This window comes from Sinocyclocheilus grahami, unplaced genomic scaffold (assembly GCF_001515645.1).
Source record: "Sinocyclocheilus grahami isolate Dianchi unplaced genomic scaffold, SAMN03320097.WGS_v1.1 scaffold1756.1, whole genome shotgun sequence".
In the NCBI taxonomy this organism is placed as follows: Eukaryota; Metazoa; Chordata; class Actinopteri; order Cypriniformes; family Cyprinidae; genus Sinocyclocheilus; species Sinocyclocheilus grahami.
Genome location: NW_015506935.1, coordinates 51461 through 63057, shown reverse-complemented (window position 1 = coordinate 63057; position 11597 = coordinate 51461). Strand labels below are relative to the sequence as shown.

The window sequence follows — 11597 nt, the reverse complement described above, 5'->3', positions numbered from 1 at the left end:
ATATATATATATATATATATATATATATATATATATAGTTCATGTTGACCAGTGTTAAAAAATGAGACAAGATATATGGAAATTATTTATTATTATTAAAATTAACCTGATGTCAATTAACTTAATTCGTTGCTAGACGTTCTCCCAGCTGAATCTTTTTTTTTATTATTTCTTGCTTTTTCAGCCCTTTGTTGCCCCCGTGTCAACTTTTTTTGAGACCTATAGCAGGCATCAAATTTGAAATTAGCTCATTTAATGGATAAAAGTGTCAAATTTCTCAGTTTAAACATTTGTTATGTTCTCTATGTTCTATTGTGAATAAAATATTGGCTCATGTGATTTGAAAGTCTTTTAGTTTTCATTTTTATTCAAATTTAATTTGATTTAACATTTCCGGAATTCGGGTTGTATTATAAATTACCGCATTGGTCCGATTATAAGACGACCCCCCTTTTTCCAGATGTACCTTTTGGAAAAAGACTTTTTAAAAACCAAATCTTGTTTTTTCTCAGTAAAACACATTTTGTCTTCAATTATTTTCATATTGCATATTTTTCCTATTTTAATTTTTGTTTTGAAAGTATGGTAAAAACTGGTCAAATGTACCAACAATCACATTTAAAAAATATACACTTTTTGATATACCATTAAAAAAAAAGCGGTAGCCCATCTGAATTAGGACATTTAGGCTATCCATCTAATAGTAGCCTACCAAAATCTTATTAACAGTAGAAGTTCAATCTTACTGTAGTCTTCAAATCTGGGTACTGTCTTACGTTTTAAAATCACAAAGAGAGTTTGGTCGCATCAGGCTAACGTGACAGTCACGACTCATGCAGCTGTAAGATTTTCTTTTTCTTTTGTTTTTACTCACGATCTTTACAACACGCATTACATTACGTATTTCATGCCACACTTGTTTTATGCGTATTTGGCGCCACCTATTGTTGTGGATGTATTATTGACATGTCAAAGTCTAGAGCCCGAATATAAGACGACCGTGTTTTTTCAGATGTATTTCCAAGAAAAAAAACATCGTCTTATATTCGGGTCAATACGGTAATGTAATTTCTCAAACTGTGCATCTTAGACACACGGTACAAAAGTTACCTTTATTCTTTATATCGTTACTCCTCAGCATGTTTTAATATATGATACTTCACATACAGTAACTGTAACCTCACTGGCCTGTTTTTCTTAGTCTGTAGTATGGATTCAGTGGGAGTGAATGTGATAAAAACCGCAGCTCTTGGGAGATCTTTCGAGTTGGGCATGCTGTATGACTGCAGAAAAGATGCTTTAATACCAGGTACCAAAATACACACACACAAACATAGGTCTATATATAAGCAGGAACAATACATAAACAATTGTGAACATTTGCATGCTGGCAATAGAGGAGGGGGTTGAGAGTGGCAAGGCAGAAGTGTCTGTCACACTAGTCCTGCTGAGACCCAGAGATTAAGGAAACTGCTCTTTCTGAGTGAAATTTGAAAAAAAAAATGATTCTCCACCCTGACCTCCTCCGGCGGAAGAGCAGCTCCATCCATCTCCAGGTCACCCGTCTCAAGTGATTTGCCGACCACTTGCAGGATTTAGCTGTGGCCGAGACAGGTGGCATTCTCTTCCCACCAGGGAGCTTGATGTCGCAGCTGAGCTTTCTGCACTGGAGTTTTTTTTTTCTTACTGAGAACTGCTGGGCACAGTTCCCGAGCACGTCGCCGAAAAGGCCACCTTGCAAAATGGGAGCATCGAGAAAACACGTGTTGTCGACATCTCACATCTCTGCAAAGTTCAGCCAGAGATGGCTCTTCTAGACCACAAAAGTGGACATTGTCTGACCGCTGCGTGCAGCTCCTGCATTAACCCCGGCTCAGAAGTATCTTTGCGCAGTATAACTGCTTTGGCCTGGTAGACTGCAGGACAGCCATCGCATGCAGGGCAGAGGTGACCTGTCCAGCAGGACTGTAAGCTTCAGCAGCCAAATCTACTGTTATCTCACAGGCACTGGATGGGAGCTGCAGACGATCCCACTAGGTGGCAGCACTTTGCAGGCACTGCAACTGCACACTCCACCTGGGGAACTCCCACGAACTCCCTAATTGCCCAGCCATCAAGTGTAGTGAGAGAGGAAAAACATTTGAAGCAGATTTTGGCACAAATTATGCACCATAATGGCACAAATGTGCTTCCATACTGCCAAAGTTATTCATGCAGAAAGGCACAGGAGCAGGGCAAGGTGATTCACGCATTGCAAACCGCCCTCAGAAGCCAATCATCCAGCCGCGATTACTCAAAACAAATCAAACAAATCTGCGCACAGCAGCCCTGGTAATCATAGCTGTCAACTCTGAATCCAATTCAGCATGAGCAAACAATGTGTAAACTTAACTACCACAACTAACGCACCGTTACGCCAACACAGAACTCTCCCGTTGTCTTTACACTCGAAGAGTGAACAATAGAGCTGAGATAAACAAATGCTCGGCTCCGACGAGAAAGCTTGTATGGTAGGTAGTGTTGTTACGTTCGTGAACGAATCTTTTTGGTGAACGAATCATTCTCGTTCACGTAATCCATTGACTCATATTTCTCGTTCACTGATATTCCTCCCTCCATAGCAGCGCATGCGCAGATCAGTGAACCGGGTAACTGTGGACTGTTTCATGCTGTCAAAGAATGACTAAACCTCGAGCCAATAGCCTTCGAGTATGAGATGTGACGGAGCATGTGATTTGTTGAATGTAGTGAACAAATACGCCCTTCGCTGAACGAGTTTCTTTTGAGTCTGAACGAGAGAGATCCTCTCGTTCGTGAATGAAATGACTGAACTGGTACAAAGCGCAGTTATAGGTACTGTGCAAATAAACTTGTTTATATATTCATATTTAGCATACAGAACATAACTCAACGTTTAATCCCCGATTTATGAATGTGTAAATGTCTTGACCAAACAACTAAAATGTTAATTATGCAAGAAAACCTTGTGCTTTGGTCATCTGAACAACTTATTTAGACTTTATTTATTTAATGAGTAGATTATGCACACATTTTAATAAAAACAAATCAGTTTTTTGTAATAAGTAAATACGTTCGTTGACTTAAGACATAACACATAACACATATGACACTCTTTTTCGCCACCTACTGGTGTATTTATGTAATTTGAAGAAATGGTCACTGAACGAATCAGTGAACGAATCTGAACGAATCATTTTGGTGAACGAACTGAAAATGAACGAATCTCTTGAAAGAATCCAAATTTCCACCACTATTGTAGGGTGAGCTGCGTGCTTCCCTCTTATACTCATAGTAATGGGAGTGGCTAAGCTAAGCAAGCTCACATTCCAATGTTCCATTGGCTCATTTCATTACCACTCAAAGGTGATTGGGGCTCTCAGGTGAGATCCCAATTCATCAGTAACTAACGTAACATCATAGTGACTGACTGAAAGGGAACCCCAATTTCCTGGCAGAGAAAGCATTAACCGTCGGCACTCAACTATATTGCTATTACAGCTGCTATTTTGATTTCTGGCACCTGTTAGAGTAGTGACAGAAATGAGGAGAAATGCCATTTGTGGCAAACGTGTCAACTTGTGCGGATCATATCTATAAGTGATACAAGCCATTAAAGGGATAGTTCACCCAAAAATGAAAATTATCCCATAATTTACTCACCTTCAAGTCATCCTAGGTGTAAATGACTTTCTTCTTTCAGACAAACACAATCAGTTATAATAAAAACTTACCCAGGCTCTTCCAAACTTTATAATGGCAGTGAATGGGTGGTGAGATTTTAAAGCTCAAAAAAGTGCATCCATTGATCATAAAACGTACTTCACGTGGCTCCAGGGGGTTAGTAAAGGCCTTCTGAAGCGACTCGTTGCATTTGTGTAAGATAAACATCCTTATTTAAAACTTTATAAAGCAAAACAACGAGCTTCCGGTGCGATGGTCTTGCGCATTCGACGTACATTAACTTCTGTGACGTAGTACACAATGCCATGATGAGCTATGCATTCTGACCATGTCAGCTGCGTAGCACCTCATTGTATTGTGTACTACATTGTGGAAGTTAAAGGGATAGTTCACCCAAAAATGAAAATTCTGTCATCATTTACTCACCCTCAGGTTGTTCCAAACCTGTATAAATTCTCGCCCCCATTGACTCCTATAGTATTTGTTTTTCCTACTATGGTAGTAAATGGGGGCCAGATCTGTTAGGTTACTGACATTCTTACAAATATCTTCCTTTGTGTTCAGCAGAACAAAGAAATTTATACAGGTTTGGAACTACTTGAAGGGGAGTAAATGTCGACAGAATTTTCATTTTTGGGTGAACTATCCCATTAAAATCATTGGTCCAGCCTTAGGGCCTGATGCAAGCATGCGTTAAAAAAAATAATAATAAAAAATAAACAAAAAACTTTTGCTGCCCTTAATCGTGGTAGGAGGCAAGGGAAGGAGGATAGATGTTATGGTTCCTCAACATCTTACTTGGCTCTTCTTGCGTCATGTCTCTCTACGTCCTACCTTTTGGAGGAAGGGTACACCTCATAAGGGGACAGACTGATCCAAAGACAGACATAACTACTTGAACCTCACAGCTCCTCACGCTCTCCACTTTCTCTGGTCCACTGTCAATCCCACGAATCACCTTGCAAGTATTAAGCTGAACTACCATAGGAATGAATCAAACATGTCTCTGCTCTGCTCCAGTGGACATGCACCATAACTATCATATTCGGCAAGTAGACGGCTCTTCACTGTCATCACATTATAAATGCATGGTTTCCACTACATTTTTTATTGCTTTAACGTCAACAGAAAGGCAGATATATCTGAAAGAATTACAAGCAAAGGTTTATTAAACAGCTCAATTTTCACACCACATTCTTCACTATATTAAAACAATAAATTAATACAATAACATTACAAAATCAAAATCCTCCAAAAAAGAATACATAATTCAATGTGGTCACGTGTTTCTACTGACCTCTGCATGTGGTTTCAGTGATCTGATCACAAACATTTTTACCTGCTTCCGTCTGTATTTAACACTGAACTGAGTAGATTAAAAAAAAAATTATTTCGTGATTTTGATCAATTCAGTGTTGAGAGTTTGAACCTTTTTTTTTTTCCTTCTTTTTTTTTTTCAGGGATCAGACTATGGAATAAAGAGGAGATAAAGCAATACTTGCTCTCGTATACAAATTAATACAGATTTCAATGTCACAGCTTCAGACTCCATTCAGGACAAATCTGAATTACTAAATATTGAAGGTGGACTGAGCCTGAGTGTTTTAGGTGGACTCGTCAACGTAAGTGGAGCAGCGAAATATCTCAAAGACACAAAGACGTCTTTTAAACAGCAGCGACTTACGCTGCATTATAATTCAACCAGCAGATTTGAGGAGCTGATAATTAATCATTTGCCTTCTGAAAATATTCTGATAAAATGTGATGATGATATAGCCACACATGTAGTGACAGGAGTGCTCTATGGAGCAGACGCCTGCTTTGTGTTTGACAGAGAAGTTTCATCTGATGAGGACACAAGCACAACAGAAGGAGAAGTAAAAGTGGCTCTTGAGAAACTATATGGCTCTGTTTCAGTAAATGCAAACGCTGGTTTAAGTGCGAATGAAAATCTGAAATCTGAATTCAAAAACTTCACATGTACATTTTATGGCGACTTCAAATTGGCGTCAAACCCGACGTCTTTTGAAGATGCAGTGGAGGTTTTTGCTGATCTTCCAAACCTACTGGGAGAAAATCAAGAGCTGGCAGTTCCTCTTAGAGTTTGGCTTTATCCTCTGGACAAACTTCACTCGAAAGTTTCCAAACTTCATAAAGACATCAGCATGGATCTAATCGTTGAGATAGAATCAGTGGTTGAGGGTTTAAACACAGCTGAGATGAAATGCAGTGACATTCTGAAAAACTCTCCCGCTCAGACGTTTGCTGCATTTAAAAAGAAAATACTGCAAATGAAGAAAAACTGCTACATGTACAAGTTGAGATTCAGGAAGAAACTCTGCTCTTTGCTGCCAAGCATCCGCGGAGACGTGATGAAGGAAACTGCACTGAATGAACTTCTACAAGAAAATAATGAATCTCCATTCAGAAGATGTGATCTTGAAGGATGGCTGGAAGAGAGGGAAAGAGAGTCTGAGATCATTAAATCAGTCCTCAGACAGCTGAAGGATTATGGTGCACAGATAGTAGACAACATAGATGTCATCTTGATGGATCTGGAGGTTGGAAATCTGGTCAGTTACACATTCATATCACTGAACTGCTCAGATGTGCTGCTTCTTCATCAAACCTCCTATCTGAGTCCTTCAGTAGAAGGAGAAACCGATGAGAAGATCCCTGATTCAAAACAAAAGTCTTGGCTCACTGCTGAGATCAAAAAGGGCATGAAGAAAAACTTAAAGACATTTAAGAACTTGATTGATTCAAAAGACTGTAACCCAGCTAGGTTCATTTTTTCTTCAGTAGAAATGGAGGATAATCCTGGTTCCTGCATTCTCCTGTATGAAAGTGAATGTGATGAAGCTGTTTACTTTACTCCTCCATCCAAACCAGCCTGTCCAATCATTGAAGAGGATAAAGATCAGAATGTGGTACTGAAGGTCGTTCCTTCATCATGTCCTGCTATAGTGGAGCTCAGATTACTGTATAAAGCGAAGCAGGACACAGTCTGGACATCTGAACCTGTGCCGAAGTATCAAAACACGGTTACTCTGACTGATCTGAGAGAAGAAACTGAGTATGAGATCAAATACGCTGCGGTGGGGAAACTCAACTACACTGTAGACAGTGACGTGATCAGCATTACCACAGAGGTATGAAGACACATGTTTATTTAATGATTGATCAGAGACATATGAAGTTTTATGAGAGGGACATTTGAGGTATACTTTATACCAGGGGTGGCGAACTCCGGTCCTGGAGAGCCGCAGTCCTGCAGAGTTCAGCTCCAACCCTAATAAAAACTCACCTGCCTGTGGCTTCCTAGTAACCCTTCAGGACTTGATTAGCTTGTTCGGGTGTGTTTGATTAGGGTTGAAGCAAAACTCTGCAGGGCTGCGGGACCGACGTTCGCCACCCCTGCTTTATACTATGGGTCTGCAACTCTGGACCTTGAGATCCACTGTCCTGCAGAGCTTAGTTCCAACCCTAATCAAACACACCTGAACAAACTAATCAAGGTCTTCAGGATTACAACACAGCAGGTAGGTGTTTTTAATCTGGGTTGGAGCTAAACTCTGCAGGAAAGTGGGTCTCAAGGTCCAGAGTTGAAGGCTTTATACACATATGCCATTATTGCCAGTGTCATCATCTTATCAGGTGTTAATTAGAATAAAACGTGTCTTTCAGCAAAGTCCATGGCGCATAGCAGCTAAGGGTGAGTCATATACATTTTCTGACTTATTTTATAATTTTTTATCTGTTAACCATAAACCAACACAGTGGCTCTACACCAACGCTTTGAAACTAAATGATGTAAATATCATAGCTATCGCTAGCATTCTGCCCGCTTCAAATCAGACACAGAGGTGAAATAGTGCGGTAAGATCACATTTATTTGAATGAATTATCGAGAGAAAGAGAGAGAGATGCAACTGTGTGTGCATTACCGGTGTCTGCGCGTCTCTACAAACAATCAAGCCTTGTTTAGTTCCTTCAAAAATAGCGAGTTTACCACCTCTTTGCTCAGGAATATAATGTAGCGATTTATTAATAAAAGTTATTCTTTGTGTGATCTGCGAAGACTGCAATCTCCGAACTCTCTCTCTCTCACTCAGCCAATCAGAATCCAGTATTCAGAACACCTGCTCCACATTCACATCTGGGACCTTGTAACACTAATGAGTCACATGACACCGGGGAGAGAAAATGGCTAATTGGGCCCAATTTGGACATTTTCACTTAGGGGTGTACTCACTTTTGTGGCCAGCGGTTTAGACCTTAATGGCTGTGTGTTGAGTTATTTTGAGGGGACAGCAAATTTACACTGTTATACAAGCTGTACACTAGAGACCTGCGCGGTACGGATTTTTCAGTCCCGCTCCCGCAAGATTCTGTCCTGCGCCCGCCCGCTCCCGCAGAGATATCTTATCTGGTCCCACTCCCGCCCGCGACATTCATGTTTTGTCCTGCTCCCGCCAAGCCCGCATAAAAGTAATCTATATAGATTTTTTTAGTACATTGAAGAAATGTACATGAAATGGTTCTGTAACATCTCCTAAGCTCCACAACATCCCAGCATAAACACTCCCGATAAAATATTTGTTATTTAGGCTAAGCATCGACATTCACAAACCACTGTTATTTTTAACCGAAAAGCAAGCATGGGCTGCTGAGTGCATGGTTTGGCATGGCAGAATGTTATAACACAAATATATGCACAATTAATCTTTCACAGTGTCTACACGATTTTCACGGCGGTGAGTAGATTCTAACTTAATCACCTCTGATTGGCCATTGCATTCCACAAATCAATAGCCGAGTCTGTGATTGGCTACATTGCGCAACCCTTTAAACACGTGTTATAAATAGAAACTTTGCCTAGCTTGCGCATGTCAATCATTTTAATGTTAATAACTATTAGTTGTTCTTTTTGCTTTTGTGCAACAGATAAATAAAAAAAATTATGTTTTAGGCACTTTGTTTAGATCATTTCTATTTTGCGGAAGTCCCACGAATCGTTTTATTCTCCCGCATACACACACACACACACACACACACGAGTCTCTTCCCACCCGCTACTTTACATACTTTTACATTGTAGCAAAGTGTTATTTCTTCAGTGTTGTCACATGAAAAGATATTATATGAGTGATTCTATAATTGCAGGTACATTTGTTGCCCGAAGTCATTATTTTTTTTCTGCTTTTTTCAAATGGTTATATTTTTTATTATTTTAATACTGTGTTACTCATTGTTATGAATTACAAGATATTACAGTACATAATATAATATTTTTTGCAAAAAGTGTCTTAAATAGCTGAAAATCATGATTTCTTGTTGTCCGAATTAGTCGGTGCATTTTTTTAAATGATGTATCATTGTGTAATCAAAATATTTTATTGTATTTTTCTTTTGGTAATATTTCATTAATTTTATTTATAAAAGTCCTAAAGAGTCTTTTACCTAATTCTACAACATTATTAAAAAAAAAAGAGCTTTTTTCTTAGAAAAATGTGTGTCCGTAAATCTTGCGTCAACTCTGTTACCATACCATACTTGGCCTTTAAATTAGAATTATCTCCCACAACTATGTAAAATACAGGAAATTATGTCACTTTCCCTCACTGTTAAGATCTGAAGCACTGAAAAGTCTATGTGCTCTCAATAAATAAATATTTTAATTATTTTAAAGTTATTTTATAAAGTGTCAAATCTGTTACCACAATATCAAAAGGAAAACAGATTTTTTAATTGATCACACTTTTGTGTTATTTAAAAGTATTTTAATCCTGATTTCAGTAGTGCCATGTGCTCTAAGCATTTATGCTAGCAAGTGGAGTTTTTGGCAAAAAAATTAAGAAAATTGTCAATTCTGTTACTGTCAAACTCTGTTACCAAGGTAGAGTGACAATGCGGTAACAGAATTGACAGTCCATCGGACAATTCTGTCAATACTGTTACTTTACAATTCTGTTACTTAAAGGGTCAACTGTTTATGAACTATTTTCACAAAAAAAATATAATAATTGTTGTTTAAAATCTAATAAACATTATTGATTTATTTTTCCAACCTTGTAATATTTCAACATTTCTTTTTTTTTAGCTGGATATTGTATATAATACATTTTCAGATGAAAAATATTTGCTCCAAGTGGACGGTTCTGTGAAGACATAGGTTTTTTTTTTTTAAGGTATGCATAGGTGAAACATTATCTCAGTTTCAAGTGATGAAATGTAAGGACTGTTTGTCTAATGAAACAAGAAGGATTTTTCCTGTTATGATTTATTGTTATTTCTACACATTGGCTAATTTGTCCGTAACAGAGTTGACAAACAATGCCATAAAGACATCTGTTTTTTCATTCAAACTTAAAAAAGGAAGTAACTTGTGTTTGGCAAGCACTGAATTATTAAAATGAAGTATGTTTTCAATAAGATAATGAACAAAAAAAATCTGTTAGTGAAAAGTTTTTTTTCTTAACTTTATGCAATGCAAAATGTATCTCCAATTATAGAATCACCCATATATATATATATATATGTATATGTGTGTATATATTGTGGCGAGTATCCGGAGAGGAGCACCCCGTGGTGTACATCAGTAGGAAGCTCTCCCCCGCGGAGACCAGGTACGCCACAGTCGAGAAGGAGGCCCTGGCCATAAAGTGGGCAGTCCAGGAGCTGAGATACTACCTATGGGGCCGCCAGTTCACCCTGGTCACCGACCACGCTCCGTTACAGTGGATGTCCAAAGCCAAAGACACGAACGCCCAAGTGACCCAGTGGTTCCTGGCGCTCCAGGACTTCCACTTCCAGGTACAGCATCAGGCCGGGACCGACCACGGAAATGCTGATGGGCTCTCCCGGGGCTGGGTTGGATGGGCAGGTCTGACAGGTAACAACAGGCAACCCCCCCCCCTAATACCCCCGCAACAAGTTGCGTCCTTCCCCGGAGGATCAGGGTGACGCCTAGGGGGGGGGGGAATGTGGCGAGTATCTCGGTTCCAGATCAGCGTTGCCCTGGAAGCTCCTACACAAATCACAAACTACCGCCACCTGTGCGGGATGACTGGCGCACCTGGAGCTCGTTCCCACAGGCCTTAAAGCCAGGAGAGAAGACACACACGGGAAGAGGTGGAAGAGGAGCTCCAGGCGGAAACTAATGTCTGTTTTGTTTCTTCTCCTCCTGTGCAGAGACTGACAGCATTCTGTACAAGTGACCAGCAGCCCTGCACAAGCACCGAGTGACCCACCCCCCGAGGACCGTGTGATCCTATGCACAGACACTTCACCTGCTCACGTATAGCACCACTTGTGAATAAAGCACCCTCCTGGGGTACTTTTTGCCAGTTCTGTGTCTGTGGTTTGATTCACCCCGCGACTATATATATATATATATATATATATACACCGTATACATCATTTAATGTATGTTAATGTAATGTATGTTTCGTTGACTAATAATTTTCGTCATAATATTCGTCAACAACATTTTTTTTCACCGACGATAACGAACTAAAACTCTTTTTGAATGACAAAAACTATGACGTAAATCTGTTGACATTTTCAACAACTAAGAAAAACGAGACGAAAATGTTGGGGAGGGACGATTTGGGAAGAGATTCATTCAAGAAGGAATCTGCTGCGTGGTTCGGAGGTTAGATGCGTACATATGAACCGGCGGGACATAAGCTAACATACACTTGCTGCACGTCGCATAAAACGTTAAAAATGTCAATATGTGGCAGTAAGAGAAGAGCAGACATGTGGATAAATCTGACGACGCAAGAGAGAACTCGATACGGTCTGGTTTTCTGAGCGCAGACACTGAAGCACACACACAGAAAGCGCCTCTCACACAGCACGCGAGTACTCTTTCGCGTCGCATGAACCGA

General features: G+C 39.6%; 1 pseudogene; it reads left to right on the top strand.

Annotated features, from left to right (window-relative positions):
• LOC107572472 (verrucotoxin subunit beta-like) overlaps window positions 1-11005 on the top strand; it is an 11726-nt pseudogene extending 721 nt beyond the window's left edge.
• Window positions 11006-11597: the final 592 nt, after the last annotated feature.